General features: G+C 40.4%; 1 protein-coding gene and 1 pseudogene across 2 annotated transcripts in view; one reads left to right on the top strand and one right to left on the bottom strand.

The window, feature by feature from the left end:
- The window catches only part of LHFPL3 (LHFPL tetraspan subfamily member 3), a 666875-nt gene that overhangs the window by 36576 nt on the left and 602435 nt on the right, over positions 1-27864 (bottom strand). The gene's annotated exons all lie outside the window — the stretch shown is intronic.
- LOC112302357 (oligosaccharyltransferase complex subunit OSTC-like) lies at positions 2922-3416 on the top strand (annotated as a pseudogene).

Here is a 27864-nt window from a genome sequence, read left to right as displayed (position 1 = left end):
ACTCTCCATGTGATCTCCATTTCTGTAATTCTGTTCCTGTTCTAGCTGTTTGCTTAGTTTGTTTTAGTTTTTGTTTTTAGGTTCAGTTGTTGATAGTTGTGAATTTGTTGTCATTTTACTGTTCATATTTTTGATCTTTTTCTTAGAGAAATCCCTTTAACATTTCATATAATGAGGGCTGGGTGGTGATGAACTCCTTTAACTTGACCTTATCTGGGAAGCACTTTATCCACCTTTCCATTCTAAATGATAGCTTGGCTGGATAGAGTGATCTTGGATGTAGGTCCTTGCCTTTCATGACTTGGAATACTTCTTTCCAGCCCCTTATTGCCTGTAAGGTCTCTTTGGAGAAATCAGCTGACAGTCTTATGGGCACTCCTTTGTAGGTAACTCTCTCCTTTTCTCTTGCAACTTTTTGATTCTCTCCTTATCCTTAATCTTGGGTAATGTAATTATGATGTGCCTTGGTATGTGCTTCCTTGGGTTCAACTTCTTTGGGACTCTGGGCTTCCTGGACTTCCTAGAAGTCTGTATCCTTTGCCAGATTAGGGAAGTTCTCTATTATTTTTCAAATAAGTCTCCAATTTCTTGTTCTTCTTCTTCTTCTTCTGGCACCCCTATGATTTGGATGTTGGAACATTTAAAGTTGTCTTGGAGGTTCCTAAGCCTCTCCTTATTGTTTTGAATTCTTGTTTCCTCATTCTGTTCTGGTTGAATGTTTATTTCTTCCTTCTGCTCCAAATCATTGATTTGAGTCCCGGTTTCCTTCATGTCTCTATTGTTTCCCTGTACATTTTCCTTTATTTCACTCTTCATAGCCTTCACTTTTCCCTCTATTTTGTGATCATACTCAAGCATTTCTGTGAACATCCTGATTATCAGTGTTTTGAACTGTGCATCTGATAGGTTGGCTATCTCTTCATCGCTTAGTTGTATTTTTTCTGGAGTTGTGATCTGTTCTTTTTTTTTGTCTCAGCATACCTGTTACATAGTAAGGGGCAGAGCCTTGGGTACTCACCAGGGTGGGGCAACCCACGTTGCTGCATTGTGGTGTTGTATGTGGGGGAGGGCCCAAGAAAGAACAATGCCACTTATACAGCTCTCAGTTGGCTTTCAGTTGCTTCCTCCGCTACCCACAAGTAAATTGGGCCCTTCTGGTGCTGATTCCAGGGTGGGTGGGTTTGTGTACATTCCAGGATCCCGTGGGTCATTCCAACAAACTCTCCTGTGAGGCTGGGAGTTTCTCCTGCCACCTGAACCCCCACAGGTTTTTTTTAGTCAGAGGCTTTAAGGCTTTATTTCCCCGTGCTGGAACCCTGGGTGTCTCAGTCTCTCTTGATCATCCCAGTTTATTTTCACACGAATGTGGGACCACCTACTCTGCCAGCTGCCGCCTCACCTGCCCCAGTCCTTGCCACCTTGCTGGGAGTCTTCTTCACCCTGGCTGCCTGTCTCCACCCCTCCTACTGGTCTGGATGAATGTTTCTTCTTTAACTCCTTGGCTGTTGGACTGCCATACAGTTTGATTTTCTGGAAGCTCTGTTTTTTTTGTTTTTAAATTTGTTGTTGTCCTTCTTTTGGTTGTGTGAGGAGGTTCAGTGTATCTACCTATACTTGCATCTTGGCTGGAAGTCTGTGAAAATCATTTTTAAGAGTGCTGGAAATGGCTCCTTTGCTATAGATGTGGGGATTGAGAGAACTTCAATCAGAAGGTTGTGAAAAGAGGCTTCTGCAAAACCATTTTGCCATAGTCTTGGCCATGGTTTTAAAATGCTTTGGGAGCTCATTTTCTTAATTTCAAACATCTATGGTCCTTTTTTCCTTTTAATCTTAATTCTTTGCTTCAACTTGATTTAGGTGAACTTGATCATGTTGTAAAACTGCAGTTGCAAGATTTAGCAAATAAAAATACAGTATGCCTAGTTACATTTTAGATAAACACTGAATGGTTTATTTGTAGTAAGTCCCCAATATTGTACTGATTGCCTAGGACTTTCCTGGTTTTACCACTGAGAGTTGTGTGTTCAGGAATGTCCTCAGTCCCAGGCAAATGAGGACAGTTTGTTACCCTAAATTACAACGTAAACCACACCCCCATCTTGAAGATTTACCACCACTTACTATCCTATGGGAGAGAAACATTTAAAAAATATGATGGCTTTATTGAGATGTAACTCACATACTGTAAAATACCTCTTAAAGTATACAATTCATTGATTTTTAGTGTATTAACAGATTTGTGCTACTGGAATATTTTCATCACCATGAAAACCCATACCTCTCTATCTTCCCCTCCCTCCAGTCCCTAGAAATACTAATTTATGTTATGTTTCTGTGAATTGCCTATTCTTGACATTTCATATAAATGAAGTCATGCAAGATGAGGTCCTTTGTGACTGGCTTCTTTTAGTTGGCCTAGTATTTTCAAGGTTCATCCATGCTGTAGCATGAATTAGTGCTTCACTCCTTTTTATTGGCAAATAGTATTCTGTTGTATGACTATACCACATTTTGTTTATTCACTCTTTAGCTGCTAGTTATTTGAGCTCTTTCCACCTTTTGTCTATTATGAATAATGCTGCTGTAAACATTCTTGTACAAGTTTTTTGTGGACATATGTTTTCATTTTTTTTAGTGTATACCTAGGAGTAGAACTGTTGGATTATATGGTTACTATCTTTTTGAGGAATTTCCAAAGTGTTTTCCAAAGCACCTGCATCATTTTCCATTCCCATCAGCAATATATGAGCATTTCAATTTCTCCATATCTTCACCAACATTTGCTATTTTCTATCTTTTTTATCATAGCCATCCTAATGGATGTGAAGCAGTATCCCGTTGTGGTTTTGATTTGTATTACCCTAATGATTAACGATGTTAAGAATCTTTCATATGTTTAATGGCCATTTGAAGAAATAGCAATGAAAATTCTTGGTTTGAAGCTGAGAGCTGCCCTTACCATCCCCAACAGGGAGAATTTGTACCAAGTCCCATTCTTAGTGCTCAACTGCTCCAACCTAAAGCTGAAGAAGTGGCCCTCGGCACACATGCCCTTGGCCATAATGGTGTACGTTCTTGTGGTGGTATCTTACTTCCTCACCACCAGAAGAGTAATTTAGATGTTATTGTTGAACCTCCAAGTGTTGACTGTATGACTGATGAACATGGGCATAAGAGACCAGTAGTTTTTTGGCCTATAGAGTAAATGGACAATATATTATAGAAGGACTTGAATCTAGCTTCCTGTTTACAAAGGGAGGTTTAGGTTTCATAATCCTAGACTGATCCAATGCATCAAACATTCCAAAACTGAATAGATCTTTTCTTCTATTCATTGAATTCGTATGTGTCCTATTGAGATTTTTCGTGGCTAGAGTATTCATGAGAATGAAACTACTGGCTATCTGATGGGTTAAAGTTCTTTTTGAGAAGAAATCTATGGATACTGGATTTGTTCTTGTTAATGAAGTTTTAAAGGCTGTACCAATACTCTGATATGAAATATGGAAAAGGATGAGAAGCAGTAGAAAAGAAGCATCTAGTAGAAAACATGGGAAGCACATTAAAGCTCAGACTAGAATATCTTCTTGATATCAAAAAGACAAGCTTATAGCAGTATATTATCCTGCTGACCTATATTGACATACCAGTGATGTTGAGTGGCATTTTCTTCTCAGATTTTGATTTCTTAAAGAAAATACACTCCATTTCTATAAGCATAATATTGAATAGAATGATTATTATTTTTTACAATCCTCTTAACATATTTTTGAGGGGGAGATGACATTTCTGACTTTCAGAAATCAATGTAAAATCAGGAAGCAAGATCCCATAAGCTGAGAACTCTGGACAGCTGATCAGCCTTACTTATGGTGCTTTGTCTTTAAACAGCGTATGTGATAGTGCATTATTTCAGATATGTATGTAAGACTGTTTTCTGAGCAATAAGGTGTATGAAAGGAGCAGAAATAATTTTTCTAATTTAAAAAATTCCCAGTTTTTGAGGAACCAAGATGGCGGCGTAGGTAGACACACTGCGCCTCCTCGCACAACCAGAACTGACAGAGAATCGAACAGCAAGGGGGACCGACACCAAGGAAATAGAAAATAAACATTCATCCAGACTGGTAGGAGGGGCGGAGACAGGCACCGGGGTGGAGAGGACTGCGTGGCTGTGGTGGGACTGAGACTGGCGGAGTGTGGGACAAATGGCGCAGGCAGTCCGAGCACTAGCAGACCCTGCGGCCCCACATTTGCACAGATAAACCCAGAGGGCCGGACTCAGAGTGGCGGAGAGTGGGGCAGGCAGAGTGGTGGGTATCACCCTGTGGCACCACATTCGCCCACAGATAAACTGGATGAACTGCGGGCAGCGAATCAGACCGCGCAACCCAGGGCTCCAGCTCGGGGAAATAAAGCCTCAAGCCTCTGATTGAAAGCGCCCCTGGGGGTTGGGGCGGCAGCAGGAGAGACTCCCAGCCTCACAGAAGAGGTTGTTGGAGAGACCCACAGGGGCCTAGAGTGTGCACAGGCCCACTTACTCGGGAACCAGCACCAGAGTGGCCCAGTTTGATTGTGGGTATCGGAGTGAAAGATTGAAATCCAGAGGAGAGTGAGGCGGGCGCCGTTGCTCCCACTCGGCCCCTCCCCCACGTACAGCGTCACAGCGCAGCGACCAGCATTACCCTGCCCCGGTGAACACCTAAGGCTCCGCCCCTTAAAGTAACAGACCTGCCAAGACAAACAAACAAACAAAAATGGCCCAAATGACAGAACACTTCAAAGCTCCAGAAAAAATACAACTAAGCGACGAAGAGATAGCCAACCTATCGGATGCACAGTTCAAAGCACTGGTTATCAATATGCTCACAGACTTGGTTGAATCTGTTCGAAAAACAGATGAAAAAATGAAGCCTATGCTAAGAGAAACAAAGGAAAATGTACAGGGAACCAATAGTGATGAGAAGGAAACTGGGACTCAAATCGATGGTATGGACCAGAAGGAAGAAACAAACATCCAACCAGAAAAGAATGAAGAAACAAGAACTTGGAAAAATGAGGAGAGGCTCAGGAACCTCCAGGACACCTTGAAACGTTCCAACATCCGAATTATATGGGTGCCAGAAGGAGAAGAGGAAGGACAAAAAATTGAAAACTTATTTGAACAAATAATGGAGAACTTCCCCGATCTGGCAAAGGAAATAGACTTCTGGGAAGTCCAGGAAGCTCAGAGAGTCCCAAAGAAGCTGGACCCAAGGAGGAACACACCAAGGCACATCATAATTACATTACCCAAGATTAAACGCAAGGACCTACATCCAAGATTACTGTATCCAGCAAAGCTATCATTTAGAATGGAAGGGAAGATAAAGTGCTTCTCAGATAAGGTCAAGTTAAAGAAGCTCATCATCACCAAGCCCTTATTATATGAAATGTTAAAGGGAGTTACCTAAGAAAAAGAAGATCAAAAATAGGAACAGTAAAAATGACAGCAAACTTACAGTTATTAACGACCACACATAAAACAAAAATGAGAGCAAACTAGGCAAACAACTAGAACTTAAGGGTTGTCAATAAGGGAGTGGGAGGGGGAGAGGGGGGTAAAGGTACAGAGAATAAGTAGCATAGATGATAGGTGGAAAATAGACAGGGGGAGGGTAAAAATAGTGTAGGAAATGTAGAAGCCAAAGAACTTATAAGTATGACCCATGGACATGAACTATGGGGGGGGGGATGTGGGAGGGAGGGGGGTGGGCAGGATGGAGTGGAGTGGGGGGGAAATGGGACAACTGTAATAGCATAATCAATAAATATATTTAAAAAAATTCCCAGTTTTTAATTGGGTCACTTGTATTTTCTTTTTCCAAAGATTTTATTCATTTATCTTAGAGAGGAGAAGGGAGGGAGAAACAAAGGGAGAGAAACATCAATGTGTGGTTGCCTCCCAAGAGTCCCCCACTGGGGACTCAGCCTGCAACCCAGACGTGTGCCCCCACTGGGAACCAAACCAGTGACCCCCCTGGTTCACAGGCTGGCACCAAATGCACTGACCCACACTAGCCAGGATGGGTCACTTGTCTTTTTATTGTTGAGTTTTAAGAGTACTTTATATGAATATATTTTTAAGATTTTATTTTTATTTACTTTAAATGAGAGGGGAGAGGAGGGAGAAAGAGAGAGAGAGAGAAATATTGATGTAGAGAAATATTGATCAGCTGCCTCTTGCACACCCCCAACTGGGGACCTGGTCCACAACCCAGGCATGTGCTCTGATCAGGAATCCAATGACAACATTTTAGTTTGCAGGATGACATCCAGTCCATTCCGCCACACAAGTCAGGGCCTTTATATATTTTGATATAAGTCCCTTTTTGGGTATATAACTTGCAAATATTTTTTACCACTCTGTGAATTGTCTAACAAACCTCTTTTTAATCCTATGTTCCCCAAAGTTAAAACAAACGATTCTAGGCAGAGTGGAAAGGGAAAAGTTTTGTAAATATAGAGGGTCTTCCTCTATCTCTAACCTTTGGTGCAATGTGGGACACACAGTGGTGATTGATAAATATTTGAAATAAAGGTTGAATCAGTAGTTGACTAAACTGGGGATCCTTCTGTCTCTATTGTGGGTGTGGAGTTGTGATGTTTTTGTTTGTTTATCACATAATTTAAAGAATTCTAAAAGGCTTTTTGAGATCTGAAAAATCTCCTTTTTCTACTACTAACAAGCCACATTTCCATCACCATTAAACATGCCTAAGGCTTTGAAGTTCTTGGTTAAAAAGAGCTATATTATCTGGGATTATCTGAGAGCTATTATCAGTCAGTTGATATATTACTGTGAATATTACTGTGAATCAATCCACTCCCACCCCTCCTTCCCCAGGACTTGCCAGGACTCAGGCCAGGGAACGCAGAGCTCACTTAGGTCTGGTGGGCTACGGGGAGGGAGGCCAAATGTGTGGATCCGGGAGTGGGCTTACAGGGAGGCACCGACAAGGGAGTCAAAGAAAGGACCATGGAAGAACATCAGAGACAAATTTTGACTTCACAGTTGTGCCCAGGCCTGCTCTGTATATAAGGAATAAGCATTTCACCTTATAAAGGGAGACAATAATTTAAGAACCACCAAACTACAGAGTTTTAATGCAGGATTAGAGGTAATGAATGGGCCTATATTAACATGTGTGTATTGTTACTCTGAGAGCTCCTTGAAATCCAACTCATTTGAGTTTAAGAAAGAATTACCTTAGTGTAAAAAGGCTTCCTTTTAGGCACTAAAACACTGTTAGCATAAAGACACTCCTGAACAATTTCTCCCATCTCTTTTTATATAAATCAAATATTAATTAAAGCAAATAAATTAGATGGCAATTATGTGCAATTGCATATTGTGGTATTAAGAGGAAATACTCATACAGTTAATTGGCAGCAATTGTGATTTGTCCAAATTAATTTAATATCCAGAATGAGGTTAATGTTTCCATTCTAATAATAAAGAGAATTAGAGAAATGAGATTAGAGCCGCTGGCAGCCACATATGGGCAGCACTTCTTGGGAGTCCTCTCATGTTTCCTGGCTCACTTGCTCACCCAACATCAGTGCTCATGGCAGTGAGGGATCCACAATTGTCGGCTTAACTGCTCACCCATCCTCCTCCCTGGCATTGTCCCCACAAAACACTGTTAGACGGTACATACTGAGGACTGCTGCCGGGACTAGGTTTGTGAAATGGGTGCAACAGAACATCTTGCCAGGGTCCTTGCATCCCATTCTGAGAACTACTCTGTGAAGGCAAATGATGATCAAAGGCAGTTTGATGTCAGTACCTGCAATCCCTTTGGAAATACACAGAACAGTAAGTAAAATGTGTGTGTGGGAGAGTATGATGAGCACATTCATATATTGTTAAGATCAGAATTTAAAAAATTAACATACTGGTTTCAGTTCTTTTTTCCTTAGTAGGATTGTCTGCCGCTATTTTTTCTTTTGAAATAATCTTAATAACAACACATTTTATACATTTCTTTCAGGAAGATGAGTTGAAGAACAAATAAACCAGATAAACATTTATATACACACACATACCTACTTTGCCTTCTTTTGAAAAGTTTAAGCAGCCCAAAGCTTCAACCTACACTGTCTAATAAAGGAATTAAAACACACTTGTCAAGTGTTCGAGACCGATTAGGCTGACTCTCAGTCAAGTGGTGTTATTGGCTCCAGTACCACATTGAACTCTCTATAGGGTGCCTGCCCCTTCCTCACTTAGCTGAGGAAAACATGTCACAATTGAGATCCTTTCTTTCCCTTTAGAACATGTTTGAGGATGCTATATATCTTTCACACAGGTAGAGTTTGGATTCTCTAGACACCCAGATCCTACATGGCAGTTTGTTTGATTGTCTCAGGTGAGCATTCTGGGGGATGGCTGAGTCCATGAGAAAACTTCCCAGAGTGTTTTTCCTCAATACATAAACTGAGAGTTCAGTTTTCAGTGAAGTTCCTGCTATCACAAGCTTCCCCACTTTGGCGGTGGTAGAGTTTGCTTTTCTACCTGGCAGAAAGCTCCATGGAGTCAGTTTCTTGGACCTGCAACTGTGCCTGCCATCAGTTCCTGAAAGGCAGCAGGAACTAGTGTAGGAGTTACATTAGCATTGCCATGTATTCTGCCCTTGCCATGCATGAGACAGGTTCTGGGCTAAGAGCCTCCTATTATTTTCACCTGTAATCCTTGCACTGTGAGACAGATACCACTATTCCCATATTATGTAAGTGCAAGCAGGCTTGGAGAGTATAAGTAGCTTGTTTGTGGTCACAAAGGTGGTCGCGGAATTTGCACTTGACACTAAACTCCATGCCATTAGCTATTAGCCTATGGTGCTTCTTGGTATTCAGTGCTGTCTCCTACATGGAACTTTTACATGGAGGGGGCTCCATAAATGTTTGTTACTGAGTGAAGAAGAAGGATAACACCTAACAGGTATATAGTGCTAACTTTGTGCCAGGCAATGCTCTAGGCACTTTATGAACAACCCAAGAGGTAGGTACAATCATTATCCCCATTTTATGGATGGAGAAGTGGTCGTGTGGAGAGGTCTTATAGCTTGCAGATGGTGGACCTGGGATTTTTATTGTAGGCAGTTTGGCGGCTTCAGAGTTTGAGATCTTGAACACTACACATGCTACCTCTGTTGAATGAATGTAAGAACATCTGAAGAGTAATGGTGAGATTTCTGTTCTGTTTGTAAAGGATTCTGTTGGTGCCAGGGTGGGTTATCCTGAAAGAGGAAACTATTTTTGGAAGCTCTCCTGGCTCCTGCAACCCTTCTCAACTACTTCTTCCTCTGTGTTCCAGGAGCAACCAATCCTTCATGGTTGCTTTTCTTGTCTGTCTCTCATTGTTGGCAGGTAGTAGGTGATTCAGTGCATGTTAGGTGAATAATTAGCTGGACAAAGCCATTTCTTGACTTGGCAAGAAATTGGCTAAGAGGAAAAAAGGAAAATTGAGAAATGATTTGAGAGGTGAGAAAAAGAATGATAAAGGTTGGGAAGAAAGATGAAGATAGGATTGTAGGAAAAAGAATCAGACCAAAACTGAGAATAACACTAAGTTTAAAAAATGGAGATTTATTTTTCCCTCCAGAGAAATGCATCTGTCTGCATTAGGATGAGACCTGCTCAGCAAAATATGAGAGACTTTCTCTCCAGGGCTTCTTGCCTATCACGAATGACTGATTTATGGCGTTCACTGCCTGATTCTCCCAGGGGTTAAATGGAGAGAAGAACATGGCTGAAGGAAGAGAAAATGGGCTTTGTAATCAGAGAGAAATGGGTTCAAATCCTGACCCAGCCAGTGACTCACTGTGTAAGTCTGTGTTGTCACCTCTCCATGAGGACAGTAAATCCTACCCCTTAGTGTTGTGTTAGAACTAAAGATGACTGAAGGAAAGTGCCCAGCATGCAGTAAACATCCAGTAAATGTCAGTTGTCTCTCTGGCTGTGTCCTGACCACAAGCTGCCTGAGGCAACTCAGTACTTCCGCCAAGCAGATCCCAACAGAAGAGGAGCTAATATAAGACCCTGAAAATATAGCACTTGTATTTTGGATAGCCCTAATGTCACTAAAACAAACAGAAGTTTTAACTGTGCTGATTTATTTGTAATTGGTCAGCGACCACAGGTGTTGGCAGACACTGTTTAAAAATGGAGGCAGGTGAGTCAATTATGTTTTGTCAGAATGAAATTCAATACACGCATGAGAATAAATAAAAATGTTTCTAACCAGAAGATCAGCCTTTACTCATCATTTCTTCATTGTTCACTTTATAGGATTTTGAGATGAAGAGAGTAAGTCAAGGAAAACAACACAAAATATAATGTGGGATCAATAACACTGAGCCATTTCCATTGTTAATTTCTTTTGGGAGGCAAGGGGATGGGGGTAGGGGTAGGTGGGTTATGGGTTCTAATTAGGAAAAACCCACTAAACCAGATATGCAGGGCACTCAACAGAGCATCACTCCAGCTCTGTGTCCTAGGGCTATGCTGTCTACATCTGAGAGAGCATATGGGATTGGACAGACACCCAGTTTCTCAGCTACACATCATCTTCCCACACATGCTCTCCTGGGACTGGGCACTGCAAGCAGCTGGGCTCTTTTCCCAGTTCTGATCTGGGCAGCTGGAGGAGGGTGTGTGTGTGCACCTTTTTGACTCTCCTGTAATGAGTTTCATCTATTGACTTCCAGATTGTTGTGAAGGCTAATGAGAAATGTGGATAAATCTCCTGGGAAAGCTGACCCCAGGGTGTGGTGGGTCAAGATCTATCCAGTTTTGAGCTCTACAGGGGTAAGGGGCAGTTGTATCCAATACCCAGCCAGGGACCTGAGACTCAGGCAAGATAAGCAGCTCATACACAGGCAGTCAGGGAGCCCAGAAATCCCCTTCCCCAAATCACAGAGGTCAAAGCATCAAGTCTTCTGCTGCTTTGAGGGAACTGGCAGTGTGAGTCAGAGAAAGCTGGGATCAAATGCAGCTCTATCAATGTGTAATCCTGGTCAATTGCTCATCATCTTAGAACATCATTTTCTAATCCAAGAAATAAAATGGAGGTAATACCATCTACGTGAATGGTAAGTAGGGAAGATTAGAGGTTATGTTTTAACGTGCTTGGTGCCTGGAGGTGGTAACTCCTACATTAGTTCCTTTCAAGTCCACCCCTGAAGTCCATTTTTATCTTGTTTAACCTGAGTTGAAGTTCAGAGATAAGAATTCCAACTATCCCTGTTCTGTAACTTCGGGAAAGAGTTGAGGGGTAGATTCTTATTGCTGGCAGACTGTATGGCATTTTGGAGAAGTTGAATTTGAGGTTTATTTAAGCTTGAATGAGGTAAGTCTGGGAGATTCTTTTCTTTTTCTTTTTTTATCCTTATGGAGAGTGTTTTCTATCTTTGAGTCGGTTTGTGTCCCGTTACTCCTTGATAGTTGAAAACACATCGCTGGAGGATGGTGGGAGAATTGGTGCTGTATCACCATCCCCAGCCAGTTCTAACCTGCTGCCTTTCAGAAACTGATGGCTCCATGACTGAGAAGTCACAATGCTGTCATGATAGATTTTCAGCCCGACCCTACTGCCTCCTGATCTGTTCCCCAAAGCCCAAGAATTCCCTCAGTCAGCAGGGTCTGACTCTAGCACTCATTGCTGACCCTGATGGAGAGAACAACCTCAGATATCTGCCAATCAAAAGCCTGCCTGACAGAAGTGCTACTTGGGGAGCTGGTCTCGAAGGGAAGGACACTCCTTTTTCCTCAGGGTCTCTAAGGACCACCAGCGACACTGTTAGAATGCCAGGAAACTTCATGCCTGGACCATCACCTTAACTTCTCCCAGAATCACTTTTACTGAGATGCACTTTAATGTTATACCCTCATTTCAAGACACAGCCATGGAAAACACTCGTTTTTACTAGTTATGAAACTGTTGTCGAAGACACTGCCCATTATGTCACTCAGTTTCTTACATAAAAGGAAGGTTTCTCCACAAGAAATATAGTTTTTTTCTAGGAACATTTCCCTTTCTCCTCCCTGAGAAAATAGTGTGCTGCTTCTTTGCCGATAATGAGAGTTGTGTAACTTACTGATGCCAAGAAGCTCAGAATCCAATCTGATGCTCAGCCACGGCCGTTAGAGTAACTTTTATAATTAGCATATTTGAATTGGGCTCCATTAATTGGTTCTGATTTTCTCTTTCTTTTTTATTAATAATATATTTATTTTTGTATATATATTCTTTATTATAAATTATATACATATGCATATATACTATACATACATATATTCTTTGTTATGAGTGGAGTCAAATCATTGTTTGAAGATGCAATTTTCTGTCTGTTGAAAGTAGCTGGATGATGATAATGTTTAAGATCCTATAGTTTACTCAAAGGGTTCATCTTCAAATAACATTTTTAGCATCTGTATGTCTGGGATATCTTACAAATCTAATGAATCTAGGTTATAAGTTTGGACCCTCTATGATCTTTGGAAGGTCATTTAATCTCCTAAGCCTCAGTATAATACCACTTGCCCAGTTTACCTAATAAAATGCAAAAGGAACCAAATAAAACAGTGAATGCTCTTTGAATTGAGGCTCTTTGAAAACATATAAGAGTGGCTAAAAAATTTCCAATTTACAGCTCAGCATTGCTTGATGAGAAAAATGCAGCTGAGAAGATTGAGGAAAAAGACTAAAGTTCATGAAGCACTTTAGCTAGTATTTTCTGATTGCCCTTCCAGATCTATTCTCTACCCAGTTCTATGCCCCAAGAGGGTGGGCCCCTTAGACTGTACCAAGTGGGATCTTTTGCCCTCTGACTTCAGCTGATAAGAGACACAGGAAGAAGATTGGCAGATGGAAGGAAAGAAATATTGGGGTATTTTTTTTTCTTAAAAGGCCACAGGTCTTCTACTGAAGGCCACAGGTCCTGTGAGGTGGCCTCTCCCACAGCAGGTTACAGAGAGACAGCTCCGGCTCAATTTCTCTCCTGCGTTTGGTAATCACTCCCTTAGGTAATAGCTCCCTCTGCTGCTGATCTGGGGAGGTTTCATCATCCCCCTGGGTCTCCTTAGTACTGCCCACAACTTCGTAAATAGTTGCTTCACTAAACTCTCCTAAATTACCCCGATTGAGGCATATCCCTTACAAAACTCCTTGAGGTATATAAGATTGCTCATTTCATAGATGAGAAAAATATACGGTTAAATAATTCCCCAAGGTCATAGAAATTGTAAGCTATAGGGCTGGGTATCAAACCTGGATCAGTATCATGCCCCTTCTGCCTTATGGTCTCTTAGGTAGGCGAAACATTTTTGATACTTCATTAGGACCTCCAGCAAATTGCTTAATGGTAGTAGTGGTGGAGGCATCTATCTTCTCCTGTTCCTGACTTTAAAGGGAGGACTTTCAATGTTTCACAACCAAGAGTGATATTAGTTAGCCTGTGTTTTTTCACGGATAACCTCTGATGGGTCAAGGAAGTTCTCCTGCATTACAAGTTTTCTGAATTAAAAATTTTCTTAAATCACTAAATGCTTTTTTTTTTCCCACCTGTGGCTACAAGAATGAACATTGGCTTTTTAACTTTAATATCTTACATGGCAATTCAGTTCTAGGCAGGTATACATGATCAAGGATCCTGGTGGTGCTGGAGATTTGCAGAGAGGATACTGGAATTTCCATCTGCATAACCACTGAATTTGGAAACCTTCCCTAGTTGCCCACTACCTCCACAAAACTTCTTTCCCTGATCTGCAGCTCAGAGTTGGAGAGTTCCTCATTGGCCTGGGTTGAATTAGTGTCCTATAGTGCCTCCTAATGGTGCTGTATACTATGGAGCTACAAAGAGCCTGTCTAATGTCTCTTCTTCTGGATGGACTTGAGGACATGGCCGTATGACCCATTTTAGATACTTTCACGGTCCCAGTTGCTCCAGTCTCAATGCTCACCAAGTTTCCTGTCACCTTGCTTTGAATCAGCACTGTAGGCCTCAAACATTGGTAAATTGAGGAGGACACTCCTTCCTTGCTCTAGATATTTTATCTTTTACAGCCTCAGATTCCATTAGCTTTTTTTGCAGTTGCTGCCCAGTACCCTCACCACTTAATGAAATCCCTTGTGCCTTTCCTTTCAATAGCTCCTGATCTATGACCTCTCCGACTGTGTAGTTGGGTGCTTAGAACTATGGTCAGGTCCTTACATTGACCCTTGTTAAATTTTCTCCTGTTGTATTCAACATAAGTCTCTTGCTTTCATATTGTTTTCCAGCTATACAATGCCCCACAAATTTTATAAGCTCATATATTCCCATCTGAGTCATTGTTGAGAATGTCAAACTGGACAGGGCTGAGGGTAAAGCCCTGAGGTTTGCTGATTTGAGATGCTATTAGGACAGTCTAGTCATGTCTGTCATGCAAATAGAAATTTGGAAATGGAACATGTGTGACAAATATAGACTGAAGATTTTGATTAGGAAGTCATTGAGATTTGGTAGTCAATGAGAGATAAAATAATTGAAATGGGTAATATAGAGAAGAGAGATTATAGAGAGAGGAGTATATGACAAACGTTTGAACCTTGGAAGGGGCAGAGGAGCTACAAAAAGCAGAGAAGGGCCCGGGCCAGGTGCCTCAGCTGGTTGGAGCATTTTCCCATGCACTAAAGGGTTGTGGGTTTGATCCCCCATCAGGACACACACCTAGGTTGTGGTTTTGATCCCTAGTTGAGGCAACCAATTGATTTTTTACCTCACATTGATGTTTCTCCACCCCCCCCCCCCAAAAAAAAAGAGCAGAGAAGGGATCAGAGATACAGGCTGGGAACCAGGACAGCCTGGTGTCATGGTAGCCAAGAGGAGATAGTGCCAGGGAGAAGGGTCAAGTAAATTTGCAGAGAAGGCATGAGAAAAAAGGTCATTTGGGTTGTGTGTGTGTCTGGGGGATGGTGGTGGAAGGATTAGGAGTAAGATTAAACCCCAATACAACTATGAATGGGGATATCAGTAATTTTTTTTCTTAACCCATGTGGTGAGTAAACAGGTGTTTATAACACCATTATTTATACTTTCTTGAATGCAGGAAATATTTATACTAATTTTTTCAAAAAGTGAATAGGTAGTATGGAAGTAGAAATGTGGGGAATAGATTATTTTAAAAAGTGAAATCATAGTAGTAAAAAGACAAGAGAAAGAGTAAAATCCAAGATGTAGAGAGTGGATTTCACCATCCTGAACATCTGTATAGGATAATGGGAAGACATCAATGGAGAGAATTCACTTCAATGTGGGGGAAAAAAGAAGTAATTGATAGACTCTAGACTCTGGAGGAGCTAAAGGGGAGGGTATGAAGAACTCAGGAAGCACAATAGCTAAAATGTGGAAGCAACTCAAGTGTTGAATGATGGATAAATAGATAAATAAAATGTATATACAGACAATGGAATATTCAGCCTTAAAAAAGGAGGATATTCTGACACATGCTCCAACATGGATAAACCTTGAAGACATTATGCTAAGTAAAATAAACCAGTTAAAAAAAGAGAAATACTGTATGATTCCACTTATATGAGGCATCTGGAGTAGTCAAACTCACAGAGACAGAACGTAGAATGGTGGTTTCCAGGGACTGGGGTTGGGTGGGATGGGGAGTTATTTTTAAAAAATGACTCAAGAGTCCTGGCTGCTGTGGCTCAGTGGATTGAGCACAGGCTGTGAACCAAAGGGTTGCCGGTTTGACTGCTAGTCAGGTCACATGCCTGGGTTGTGGGCCAGGTCCCCAGTGGGGGCCATGTGAGAGGCAACCACACATTGATGTTTCCCTCTCTTTCTCCCTCCCTTCCCTTCTCTCTAAAAATAAATAAATAAAATCTTTAAAAAATGACTCAAGAAGAGAAGTAGGCTCTGGGACAGGAACAGAAATGAGGTGAGGGAATAAAAAAGTGAAAATAAAGGAAGGATTTCAGGTGGACAAAAAGGAACTTGAAGTTTTCATTGGATGGGCTTCATCTCAGCAGAGGGTCTGGTGGGGCCCAAGGAGGGTGGAGGTGTGTTGCAGACTTGAGCAAAGAGAAGGAGGTTTGGAGCCACTTCTGGAAGGGTTGTGTGAAGACCAACAGGAAATGAATGAAGCAGATGCCAGGTGGCAAGGTGTGCTCACCGGAGGTTAGTTGTATGAGGGTGTAGTAGATGCATCATCATGTTGGGGTCTTTCTCTAGCTATCTAGAAATAGAAGTGGAAAAAGCAGACAGGTGTCGGTGGTGATTCTGGTCTGAGGGTTCTCAAGGTGAGGGTGGGGGGAACCAGCTTGGGGTGTTGACAGAATCTGAGCAGGGTAGGGTAGGATACATATTCTGTCTATATTTATGTTTGGGAGTTGATGTCTGGTATCTCTGCTTTGGGAGACCAAATTGTGAGGGGGCAGGAAGGCCTTTAGTTGTCATTTGCTGTAAGATATGAGCCTGCTCTATGTCCCAAGTCTGAAACTGAGCCTTAAGGGCTGGCTATCTTGACCCTAGGAAGCCTCCATCAGTACTGGGACACCTGTAATGTAAAAGGGCCGAGGAAAATTCTTAGTGATTGATTGGTTTGGGGTGAACGAAATCTGCAACACTAGCTTTCAGGGCAAGTCTAAAGGGTCTTCAAGACATTTTTACAGTCTTCATATTTACAGTGAGATATTGTGGTTTGTATTCAGCCTTCATAGCAGGAAGTTGCCTGGGACACAGCTAGAAGCGACTAACTTATTTTAACTAGACTAACTGCCGCAGAAACTTCTACATAGCAAACCACGTGTCCTATTTCTCTCCTGCAGAACCTTTAGCTGTAAACCTCCTGGTTGTTCTTGTGCATAGCTTTGTTCTTTATTGTTAGGGATTGTATCGAGGGGACCAGTTTTGAGAGTCCAGGGAATTTTACCCGCATTTGGGATGGAAGAAAAAGACTGACGTTAACATACTGAAAGGTATTAGAATATTATAATTCTCCAGACTGTAGAGGATTTGGTTCCAAATTTATAGCCCGCAGAAGTGGTTGTACTTGAATAAGAACAAATGAACTGGCAGTTATTTGGACATCTCAGTAATGCAAGGCAATTGGAAACTACTTCTGAGGGAATCTTAGAAAGGCAGGCCAGGCAGTACAATGGCCTCGAGATTGCCAAGGAAGTTGGGGGTTCTCAGTTTTAACTCTGGACTTTCTATGTGATGGAATGTCTTAGTAATTAGGAGGCGGTAATTTGGAAGCTTCTTCTTCTTTTTTATTTATTCATTTTAGAGAGAGGGGGTAAGGGAGAGAGAGACAGAGAGAGAGAGAGACAGAGACAGAGAAACATCAATAGTTGTTCCACTCATTTGTGCACTCATTGGTTGCTTCTTGTATATGCCCTGACCGGAGATCAAATCCACAACCTTGGCCCGTTGAGATGACACTCTAACCAAATGAGCTACCTGCTTAGGGCAGTAATTAAGAGCTTCTTGAGTCACATATTTATTCACTTTGTATCCCCACAGCCTGGCATATATGTGTGCTTCATGGATTTATATAAAATAACTCATCATCGGAATAGAAATTAGGTGGTAATGAGAGAGTACAAAATATTCACATTTGATAGCCTCACCCCCCAAAAGGGAAAACTACTGTGATGGTTGGAATAGTTTTGAATAAGAGCCTGCATTCTGGAAGCACACTGCTGGGCATCCTTGCTCCATTGCTCCCAAGTCGAAAGCCTCTCTGAGCTACAGTGTTCTCCTCTGTAAAATAGGGACAATATGCATATACTCATTTCTACTTCAAAGATTGTGGTGTAGATGGAATGAAATTATATAGGCAGAGCCCCAGCATATAGAAAAATTACAATATTACAAGGGATTGGGGAGTCTTTTAGTTGTTATTATTACCTTTTGCCTTAATTCTTTAAGATTCATTTCTCAGCCTTCCCTTGAAGCCTGCATCTTTCTAAGTATACCAAATATGCAGGTGTTACTGCACACAGAGAGGCTGTGAAGATTAGTTAACTTATAGAAGTGAGCACAGTGCCCAGGTCTTGTATGGCCTCTGTACATGCTTATTGAAAGAATGACTATCGAAAGATATTTACAGAAACTTCGGGAATTACAAAACATACCACTAAGCAAGTGATTTAAGATTCTCGGGATTTCGGAAGATGGCGGCAACATAGGTGGGAGCAGAATCCACTTCCCCTCAGCGCCAGGGAAATACCTAGCTGATCTGAGGAGCAGAGCGAACAGCCAACAGTATTCCAGCATATACGAAGATCAGAGACCAAGGATAGAGGACATTGAAAGATCTGACGGTGAGACAACAAAACCTGGAGTGCTGAAAAGACTAGAGTTAGACCGTGTTAAACACATAAACGTCAGCTCAAGACCAGTGAGCACAGGAGAGTAAGGAGACAGCACCACCGAATCCCATTGGCATTCTACCATAGAAGTTCATATCATAAATCCAGGGAGTCAGAACAAAGCAATTTAAGAAGCAGAGGCCAACAAGAAGAGCCTCACAAACAATGGGAAGACAAAGAAACAATTCCCAAATGAAAGGAAAGGAGGAAGTCTCAGAAAGAATACTAACCGAAAAAGAGGCAAGTCAACTATCAGATACTGAGTTCAAAGCAATGGTCATCAGGAAGCTCACTGAGCTCTCTGAGCTCAAAGAGAACTACCAGAAACTACAAGGAAACTACAATGAACTCACTGCAAACTATATCAACATGAAAAAGGAAATAGAAAATATCAACAAGAGCCAAGAGGAAAGGAAGAATACAATTTCTGAATTGAAGAACACAGTAGAAGGAATGAAAAGCAGACTTGACAAAGCAGAGGAGCGGATCAGCGAGCTGGAGGATAAAGTAGAAAAAAACACCCAGAAGGAGCAAGAAAAGGAAAAGAGGCTCAGAAAGAATGAAGAGGCAATAAGGGAAATGCAGGACAACATGAAACGTAACAATATCCGTATAATAGGAATACCAGAAGGAGAAGAAGAAGAGCAAGGGATAGAAAACCTGTTTGAAAAAGTAATGATGGAAAATTTCCCTAATCTGAGGAGAGAAAAAGTCACCCAAATCCAGGAATCACAGAGAGTCCCAAACAAGAGGAACCCAAAGAGACCCACTGCAAGACACATCATAATTAAAATGGCAAATTTCCAAGACAAAGAGAGGATCTTAAAGGCAGCAAGGGAGAAAAAGGAAGTAACATACAAGGGAGCCCCAATAAGGTTAGCAACTGACTTCTCAATGGAAACCTCCAAGCCAGAAGAGAATGGCAAAAAATATTCCAAGTACTGAGAACCAGAGGCCTGCAACCAAGACTACTTTACCCAGCAAGGCTCTCAATCAAGATAGAAGACCAAATAAAGAGTTTCCCAGACAAAAGAAGTCTAAAAGAATACAGCTCCACCAAACCAGCTCTGCAAGAGATGCTAAAGGGACTGCTTTAAGGAAAGGAAGGAAAAGAGAAAGCCAGAGGAACACAGGTAAGAAATAATGGCAATGAATAACTACCTATCCATAATAACCTTAAACGTAAATGGATTAAATGCTCCAATCAAAAGACATAGAACAGCTGAATGGATAAGAAAACATGACCCACACATATGCTGCCTACAAGAAACCCATCTCAGGACAAAAGACTTACACAGACTGAAAGTGAAGGGCTGGAAACAAATTTTCCAAGCAAACGGACAGGAAAAAAAAGCAGGGGTAGCAATACTCATATCTGACAAAATAGACTTCCAAAGAAGGGCCATAAAGAGAGACCCAGAAGGTCACTTCATAATACTCAAAGGAAGAATCCACCAAGAAGACATAAACATTGTAAATATATATGCACCCAACATAGGAGCACCCAAATACATAAAGAAAATCCTGGAGGATTTCAAGAAAGATATTGACAGCAACACAATTATAGTAGGGGATTTTAACACCCCACTATCAAAAATGGACAGGTCTTCCAGACAAAATATCAACAAAGATATTGTGTCACTTAACAATACCCTAGAGGAAATGGACTTAACTGATATATACAGAGCTTTTCATCCCAAAGAAGCAAAATACACATTCTTTTCAAGTGTCCATGGAACTTTTTCAAAGATAGACCACATGATAGGACACAAAGCAACCCTCAACAAATTCAAGAAAATTGAAATCATATCAAGCATCTTCTCTGACCACAAGGGTCTGAAACTAGAAACCAACCCCAAGGGTAAAAACCCAAAACACTCAAAAACATGGAGATTGAATAGCATGCTATTAAACAATGAATGGGTCAAGAACGAGATTAGGGAAGAAATCAAAAACTTCCTGGAAACAAATGAAAACGAACTCACAACAACCCAAAACCTATGGGACACAGCAAAGGCAGTCCTGAGAGGGAAGTTCATAGCAATACAGGCCTACCTTAAGAAGTTAGAAACATTTCAAACAAACAACCTAACTCTATGCCTACAAGAACTGGAGGAACAACAACAAAGACAGCCCAGAGCAAGCAGAAGGAAGGAAATAACCAAGATCAGAGCAGAACTAAATGACATAGAGACTAAATGCACAATTCTAAGGATCAATGAATCCAGAAGCTGGTTCTTTGAAAAGATAAACAAAATCGACAAGCCTTTAAGTAGGCTTATCAAGAATAAAAGAGAGAGGATCCAAATAAACAGAATTAGAAATGAAAGTGGAGAGATTACAACTGATACCACAGAAATACAAAGGATCGTAAGAAATTACTATGAAGACCTGTATGCTAAGAAATTTGAAAACCTAGATGAAATGGACACATTTCTAGAAAAATACAATCTTCCAAAACTGAATGAAGAAGAAGCAGAAAACCTGAACAGACCAATATCAGCAAAGGAAATTGAAGCAGTCATCAAGAAACTCCCATCACACAAAAGCCCTGGACCAGATGGTTTCACAGGAGATTTCTACAAAGCATTTAAGGAAGAACTAACCCCTATCCTTCACAGACTATTCGAAAAAATCCAAACTGATGGAAGACTCCCAAACTCTTTTTATGAAGCCAACATCATCCTAATCCCAAAACCAGATAAAGACACAACGAAGAAAGAAAACTTCAGGCCAATATCGCTGATGAACATAGACGCTAAAATTCTCAACAAAATATTAGCAAACAGCATCCAGCAATATATTAAAAAGATCATCCACCATGACCAAGTGGGATTCATCCCAGGGATGCAAGGATGGTACAATATTCGCAAATCAATAAACATAATACATCACATCAACAACAGCAAAGACAAAAATCACATGATCATATCAATAGATGTGGAAAAAGCATTCGATAAGATACAGCATCCATTTCTGATTAAAACACTCAGCAAAGTGGGAATAAAGGGAGCAGTCCTCAACATAATTAAGGCCATATATGAGAGACCTACAGCCAACATCACACTCAATGGACAAAAACTTAGAGCTTTCCCACTAAGATCAGGAACTAGACAAGGATGCCCTCTCTCACCACTCCTATTCAACATAGTATTGGAAGTCCTAGCCACAGCAATCAGACAAGAAAAAGCAATAAAAGGCATCCAAATTGGAAAGGAGGAAATGAAACTGTCACTGTTTGCAGACGACATGATAGTGTACATGGAAAACCCTATAGACTCCACTCAAAAACTACTCGACCTAATAAATGAATTTGGCAAAACAGCTGGATACAGAATCAATACCCAGAAATCAAAGGCATTCCTGTATACCAACAACAAAACTGCAGAAACAGAAATCAGGAAAAAAATCCCATCGATATAGCAACAAGAAAAATAAAGTACCTAGGAATAAACCTAACCAAGGAGGTAAAAGACCTGTATCAGAAAACTACACAACACTGAAGAAAGAAATTAAGGAAGATACAAACAAATGGAAGCATGTACCATGTTCATGGATTGGAAGAATTAACATCATCAAAATGGCCATACTACCCAAAGCAATTTATAGATTCAATGCAATCCCTATTAGAGTACCCATGACATATTTCACAGATATAGAACAAACATTGCAGAAATTCATATGGAACCATAAACGACCTCGAATAGCAGCAGCAATTTTGAGAAAGAAGAACAAAGCAGGAGGGATCACAATACCTGATATCAAACGGTATTACAAGGCCAGTGTAATCAAAACAGCCTGGTACTGGCATAAAAACAGGCACATAGACCAATGGAACAGAATAGAGAGCCCAGAAATAAACTCAAACCTATACGATCAATTAATATTTGACAAAGGAGGCAGGAGCATAAAATGGAGCAAAAACAGTCTCTTCAACAGATGGTGTTGGGAGATCTGGACAGCTACGTGCAAAAAAATGAAACTCGATCACCAACTTACGCCATACACGAAAATAAACTCAAGATGGATAAAAGACTTAAATATAAGCCGTAACACCATAAAAGTCCTTGAGGAAAACATTGGCAGGAAAATCTCAGACATTCCACGCAGCAACATCCTCACAGACACATCCCCTAAAGCAAGGGACATAAAGGAAAGAATAAACAAATGGGACCTCATCAAAATAAAAAGCTTCTGCATGGCTAAAGAAAACAGCACCAAATTACAAAGAGAACCAACAGTATGGGAAAACATATTTGCCAATGATACCTCAGACAAGGGCCTGATCTCCAAAATATATAAAGAACTCACACGACTCCACTCCAGGAAGACAAACAACCCAATTAAAAAATGGGCAAAAGACTTGAACAGACACTTCTCCAAGGAAGACATACAGAGGGCCCAGAGACATATGAAAAGATGCTCAGCATCACTAGCCATCAGAGAGATGCAAATTAAAACCACAATGAGGTATCATCTCACACCAGTCAGAATGGCCAACATAAACAAATCCACAAACAAATGTTGGAGAGGATGTGGAGAAAAGGGGACCCTCGTGCACTGTTGGTGGGAATGCAGACTGGTGAGGCCACTCTGGAAAACAGTATGGAATTTCCTCAGAAAACTAAAAATGGAACTGCCCTTTGACCCAGTAATTCCGCTGCTGGGATTATACCCTAAGAACACTGAAACACCAATCCAAAAGAATCTGTGCACCCCAATGTTCATAGCAGCACAATTTACAATAGCCAAGTACTGGAAGCAACCTAAGTGCCCATCAGCAAACGAGTGGATCCAAAAACTATGGTATATTTACACAATGGAATTCTACGCAGCAGAGAGAAAGAAGGAGCTTATACCCTTTGCAACAGCATGGATGAAACTGGAGAGCTTATGCTAAGTGAAATAAGCCAGGAAGTGAGGGACAAATACCATATGATCTCACCTTTAACTGGAACATAAGCAATAGAAGGAAAAAGCAAACAAAATATAACCAGAGTCATTGAAGTTAAGAACAATCTAACAATAGCCAGGGCGGGGGTGGGGGGTGGGGGCGGGGACAGTGGGTAGAGGGGATTACAGGAACTACTATAAAGGACACATGGACAAAACCAAGGGGGAGGGTGGAGAGGGGGGAGGGAGGTGGGTTCAGCTGGGGTGGGGTGGAGGGACGGGGAGTAAAGGCATACAACTGTAATTGAATAACAATAAAAAAAAATTAAAAAAAAATAAAATAAAATGAAATAATACTCAAAACATAAAAAAAAAAAAGATTCTCGCATGTGCAATGCGATTGTTGGATCCTTAAATTTTGAAAACATAATGAGTCACCGAAATTAATGAAAATATCTGGAGGTCAGTGGTTTTCAAATTTTACTATGTTAAAAGCCTCCTAATTACCTAAAATATTCCCAGAGTCAGAATTGATAGATATGGAAGGTGTACAGATAACAGCATTAAAAAACTTTTTTTTCTTTAATTTATTCTAGAGACAGGGGAAGGAAGGGAAAAAGAGAGGGAGAGAAACACATCAATGGGTTGCTTGACTGGGAATCAAACCAGCGACATTTCAGTTTCTGGGATGAAGCCCAACCAACTGAGCCATACAGGTCAGGGTCAGAATTATAAGCCCATCTCCAGATGGTTCTGAGGCAACACTTTAGGGTAGCCTAAATGCTTCCATTGAGAAACTAGGGGTTACTTAAAAATGTGATGGGTGCCCATCTAAATGCAAGAATCCCCTCCCCCACCTTTTTTTTTTTTTTTACTTTTAGGTTTTCTTCTTTTCTCTCCAGTGGGTTAAAGAATGATAATAGGATTGAAATGACCTTCAGTATAGACTGAGCTGGGAGAATCTGGGCTCACATAAGTTCTGGTGTTGTATGATCATGCATAAGCTTAAAGGATTTGCCATAAAGATCTAGAGTTATTCAGACGCACTACATGCCTGCAAATCATCCAGAAGGACTGTTCTTTTTGATAGTTAAGCTAAGAGCCTGTTTCTCAGTCTGACATTCCAGGAGGATTGTATATTTTCCTTCAGGATTAAAGGAAGAAATATTCTGCAGTGTCACTACAAAGAATTCAAAATCTAAGAAGGTTTCATGTGAACCACAAGAATATGACTTGTAGTAACACTCCAAGTACAAGAGGAATGAGTTCGGATCAGCACTGAAAGTGTATTAAAAGGATATAAATGATAGGTCCTTCAGTCTGCGGGGCAGAAGTTTCTGTGTATTTCTATTGTTTTTTTAAGAAATTAAACTCTCCTGGAATCTGGCCTCTGCATTTAACCTCCAGGTAAGGTACCAGTTTGTTCCATCAGGACACAGTGCCACATGGCACTACTATCCCTTCTTCACTAATTTGTTGTTGTAAGTGTTGCCTTGAAAAGGTCTTATGATTCAATTATAAATCAGAACCAATTTAACAGGCTGTTGATGCCAGGAATGAAAAATTTTCAATTTGCAAAGCTGGGATAAGCTGATCAAGAGAATGGTACTATTTCACAGGAAATACATTAAGCTTCCCGTGCGTTCCTAAAGAGCTTACTGAAGTTGACGAAGGTGCAGAGAAAGGTGTGTTTGGGTGATTACATCATGAGTCCATGAAGAGTAATTTTGAGGAAATTATAAACCATAGCAGTCTCAATTTAGATAAAGTTTCCCTCACCTGGAAGGGCCAAGTTGCTGTCCTCTCTTTTTAAAATCTCATTTAAAATGTAGCTCTACAAATTTGACTTAGATAAACAGTGCTACAGAAATATTTTCTACACTTAAGTCTGCTTTATTCCCTCTTTTCATTCTAAAGTTATGAAAAGCTACAAGCTTATTAAGTGTCAGACTTCACACAGGAGGGTGATAAATGACCTAAATCATTTGCAATATGCTGGAAATATAGATGATCTGTGCCGAGTGTGAGAAGCTGTGTTCTTTTTTTAAATTGAATTTATTGGGATGACATTGGTTAATAAAATTAAATATGTTTCAGGTGTACAATTCTATAAAATATCATCTGTATCATTGTTCACCAGCCCCCTTCCATCACCATTTATCCCCCCTTTATCCTGCCCTACCTCCCCCAACCCCTTTCCCTTTGGTAATCACCATACTGTTGTCTGTATCTATGAGGTTTTTTTCCTTTGCTTAATCCCTTTACCTTTTTCACCCAGCCCCTCAATACCCCTCCCCTCTGACAGCTGTCACTCTGTTCTCTGTATCTATGAGTCTGTTTCTATTTTGTTAGTTAATTTTGTTCATTAGATTGCACATGTAAGTGAAATCATATGGTACTTGTCTTTCTCTGACTGGCTTATTTCTTTTTTCTTTTTTTTTTTTAAATTTTTATTGTTATTCAATTACAGTTGTATGCCTTTTCTCCCCTTTCCTCCCCCCACCCCAGCTAAACCCACCTCCCTCCCCCACCCCCACCATCCCCCCCGATTTTGTCCATGTGTCCTTTATAGTAGTTCCTGCAATCCCCTCTTCCCACTGTCCCCACCCCACTCCCCCCTGGCCACTGCTAGACTGTTCCCAACCTCCATGTCTCTGGTTGTATTTTGTTTGCTTTTTTCTTCTATTGATTATGTTCTGACTGGCTTATTTCAATTCGTATAATACTCTCCAGGTCCATCCATGCTGTTGCAAAGTGATTCTTTTCTTTTTTATGGCTATTGTGTAAATATACCACAGCTTTCTTATCCACTTATGTACTGATGGGCACTTGGGCCACTTCCAATCTTGGCTATTGGAAATAATGCTGCAATGAACACAAGGGTGCATATGTTCTTTCAAATTAGTGTTTTGGGTTTCTTAAGATATATTCCCAGAAGTGGAATTGCTGGGTCATAAGGCAGTTTCATTTTTAACTTTTTGAGTTATCTCCATACTGCTTTTCACAGTGTATGCACCAGTCTGCATTCCCACCAACAGTGCATGAGGATTCCCTTTTCTCCACATCCTCTTCAGCATTTGTTGTTTGTTAGCCATTCTCACAGGCATGAAGTGATATCTCATTGTGGTTTTAATTTGCATTTCTCTGATTAGTGATGCTGAGTAGTTTTTCATATGTCTATTGGCCCTCTGTATATCTTCTTTGAAGAAATGTTTATTCAGGTCCTTTGCAGATTTTTAAATTGGATTGTTTGTTTTTTGGTGTTGAGTTACATATGTTTATAAATTTTGGATATTAGCCCCTTATCAGATGTATTGGCAAATGTGTCCTCCCATTCAGGGGGCTGTCTTTTCATTTTGTTGATGATTTCCTTTGCCATGCAAAAACATTTTAATTTGATGTAGTCCCATGTGTTAATTTTTTCTTGCCTGAGGAGATATATCAGAAAAATTGTTGCTACAAGAAATATCTAAGATTTTACTGCCTTGTTTTCTTCTAGGATTTTTATAGTTTGGTGTCTAACACTTAAATACTTAAGTATTTAATCCATTTTGAGTTTATTCTTGTGTATGGTGTAAGAAGGTGGTATATTTTCATTTTTTTAATGTATCTGTCCAATTTTCCAAATACTATCTATTGAATAGACGATCTTTACCTCATTGTGTGTTTTCTCTTCCTTTATCAAATATTGACTGTAAAGGCATGGGTTTATTCTGGGCTTTCTGTTCTGTTCCATTGATCTATATGTCTGTTTTTATGCTAGTACCAAGCTGTTTTGATTACTGTGGCCTCATAGTATACTTTGATATCATGTAGCATGATTCCTCCAATTTTGTTCTTTTTTTCTCAAGATTGCTGTGGCTTATGGAGGTCTTTTGTGGTTCCATATAGATTTTGGGAATATTTTTTCTACTTCTGTGAAATATGCCATAGGTACAATATTTTGATAGGAATTGCATTGAATGTATGGATTGCTTTGAGTGGTATAGACCTTTTAATTATGTTAATTATTCCCATCCAGGAACACGATATATGCTTACCCTTATTTGTATCCTCTTCGATTTCTTTCTTCAGCATCTTATGATTTTCTGAGTATAGGTCTTTTATGTCCTTGGTTCAATTTATTTCTAGGTATTTTATTTTATTTTTGGTACAATTGTAAGTGGAAGTGTTTTCTTAGTTTCCCTTTCTGATTGTTCATTACAGGTGTATAAAAATGCAACTAATTTCTGGATATTTATTTTGTACTCTGCTACTTTGCTGAATTCATTTATCAGTTCTATTAGTTTTTTGGTGGAATATTTAGGGTTTTCTACATACAGTATTATGTCATCTGGAAATAATGACAGCTTTACTTCTTCCTTTCCAGTTTGGGTGCTTTTTATTTCTTCTTTTCTGATTGCTGGGTCTGGGACTTCTAGTACTGTGTTGAATAAGAGTAGTGAAAGTGGACATCCCTGTCTTATTCCCGATCTTAAGGTAAACATTTTTAGTTTTTGCCCATTGAATATGATGTTGGGTGTGGGCTTGTCATTTATGCTTTTTATTACATTGAGGTA

This window comes from Desmodus rotundus, chromosome 6, assembly GCF_022682495.2.
Source record: "Desmodus rotundus isolate HL8 chromosome 6, HLdesRot8A.1, whole genome shotgun sequence".
Lineage (NCBI taxonomy): Eukaryota > Metazoa > Chordata > Mammalia > Chiroptera > Phyllostomidae > Desmodus > Desmodus rotundus.
The sequence above is the reverse complement of the archived record's forward strand: the minus strand, read 5'-3'. Positions and strand labels throughout refer to the sequence as shown.